Below are 2,796 nucleotides of genomic sequence, written 5' to 3' on the forward strand. Positions count from 1 at the left end.
TTCCTCTCTCTGATCCTCTGCTGGCATCTTGCATTGGCAAAGGTTAAGGCAGCCTGGTGGTTACAGTCAGTGGAGGTCATTCTCCAAAGATCAGGGAGAGAATAAGAAACAAATCTAGAGAGGCAAACAGACAATGAACACAGGGTGTACACCTATCTTCGAGGCTTCTGTGTGCTATGCAGGGCAAGAGGACTGATCATATTAACTTTCAGTATGAAGACTTTCAATTAATCAGCCATCAGATGGTACCTCCTCCATCCAATGTAACAGGGGGTAAGAGAAAAATATTTATTAGACACTAATTGTATTTTAATAGAAACTTTCAATGCTTTATCCTGTATTTAACGCAATCCTACAATTTTCTGCTACTTTTAGTCTCAGTTAGCCTTGCCCTACTCTCCAGAGCCAGTGATTTCTCAAAATTTTCAGACTGCATTGTCAATGAACTTACTTTTCCTTGACTTCTTTTCCCCAGCAGGTTTCGGCTTCACTCTTTGACGTCAGGTCAGAAGTGACTTTTAGCTATTAAAAGTTAAAAGCTTTTTACCTTTTAGAGTTAAAAGATTTTCCTCAAGTTTGCTGGAAGACTGGGGATTGGGTTGGGGAGGTAGTGGAAGAATCATAATTGGTAGGACATAGAGCTTTGTAACCTCGGGCTAAAACCACAAGGTTTAAGGCTGAGGTGCCTGCTAGCACATTTCAGAAGTGGTCCTGATTATATTCTGCAACAAAGCTGGATTATAACCTTTAACTTCTCCAATTTGGTTCTGTGTGGCATGTGAGCTATTGTGCTGAATTTTGGACCCAATAAAGCAGTGAGATTTGTGCTGAGCTGAATAGAAGGAGGTATGGGAACATGGGGGACATGTTTGAGAACCTGGGAATTGGTTTTGTGCTGTTGATTCTGTTGACAGGGATAGTTGCCTTTTGTGATGTTGGTAAAGGTCAAATATGGCAGTCCCCATTCAACCCTTGCTCTTTTTATAGCCTTTGATAATTTTTATCTACTAGGTGGTTTTCATTCATCCCTGTGTTTTTTTGTCTTCTAGAATTCTGTTGGCATATCAAATCAGCAATCACCTCCTATTCTTTTTGTGCCCCTAAATGCCCCAATTTTATGATCATGTTAATAATATTAATGAGTGAGTAAAGAGAACTAATGTGAATGTTCAGCTTACCATGTATTAACTGGAAGCTTATGGGGTAACCTTATCTAGAATGCTTTAACTTTTCCCCACAAGATAACACTTGATTAATTTATTGAAAATGAATCCTTCGTCCTCAAAAATACAAAGAGAGTTTCCAGCAAAATTTTATATATAATCTCAGCAAGATCTACTGTTCTTGAAATAATCTGTGAAACCTTGAAACCATTAAAAGATAAATCTTGATTATGAGTTGGTGTCTTGAATGTGTTATATTTCTTATGACTTGCTTTCACCAGCGTTACTGCTAGATGCTTCTTTGCTTTTATGGTTTTGGTGTCTGGCTATGTAAACTTACTTTTTTATTCTTGTACCATCATGTGAAAGCTCGACAATTATAGTCTGGTTGTTAAGGTAATTTGAAAGTTGTTGTTATGTACAATCAAGTCAGAACCAATTTATGGCTGACCTTCCAGTAGGCTTTTACAGGCTGTAAATTGCATGGGAGGAAATTGCCCTCATCTTTCTCCCACAGAGCAGCTGATGGATTTGAACTGCATAGCTTTGATTTGATAGCACAACTCCTTACCATTAAGCCACTAGAGCTCCTCAGTAAAAACAGCACCAAGGATATCTTCTATAATACACTCTAGCTAACACAGGCAGCTCTGGTGGCCTAGTGGCAAGAAGCTGCACTGCAATCCCGGAGATATGTGGTTTAAATCCACCAGATGCTCTGGGGGAGAAGGAGGGGCAATCTCCTCCTGCACCAGTCAAATCTGATTTGATCGTTCACACACACAAAGATAATAAATTTTGAAGCCTGGAAGCAGGAGCGGCATCCACTTCTGAAATGGCTTGCCTCAGGAAACTGTATGTACGAACGGTGCTCAGGCCTTTCGTTCATAGTGTCACTACGAGTCGTCTACGACTCTACGGCACCTAGCAACAACAACAACCCAAAATAGCTCAAATCAGTTACAAGTCTATGATTAAGCTGTTTTTCTGTGCTTATAATAGAGGCTGTGATGAGTTCCATCCAACCCTGACCTTTTTGCCACTTTTTAGTCTCAGCCTTGCCTTGCTCATCACCCTTTATGAAAATTATTCTTTCCTAGAATTTGACAATGAAAGCACATATTTGACTATAAATCTGGGAGAATGGTACTCTGAAAAGCTCACATTGTATTGGGCCATCTTGACTTTAAAATTTGTATTGGATAATCCTTCTAGGCTACCTTCTTGGTCTGCTTAATTATATCATTAACGAAACTGGATCTTAGTCTAACCTGTCTTATACTGAAGAAAAAAAAACATGGATGAGAGATTGATTAGATGAATGCTAGCCAATCAATGTTGTTGTTGTTAAGTGCCGTCGAGTCACAGGCGACTCATAGCGACCCTATGAAGGAGAGTCCTTGACACTTGGGTGCCTTTCATCCTCTCTCCAAGTTCATAGGGTTTCCGGAGGCAAGCTATTATGGAAGTGGATGCCACTCCTCCTTCCACGCTTGTTTAATTGGGGAGCTCCACCCTACTCTCAGCTGGCACTGAGTTACTTTAATAACTATGATTATGAATATGAATGCTTATTATGATTAATTAATTATTAATTAATTAGTAATTATTGGATTTGTCTCTTGTTGTTATG

This window comes from Elephantulus edwardii, unplaced genomic scaffold (genome assembly GCF_000299155.1).
Source record: "Elephantulus edwardii isolate Elephantulus edwardi_28Jun2011 unplaced genomic scaffold, EleEdw1.0 scaffold00179, whole genome shotgun sequence".
NCBI lineage: Eukaryota > Metazoa > Chordata > Mammalia > Macroscelidea > Macroscelididae > Elephantulus > Elephantulus edwardii.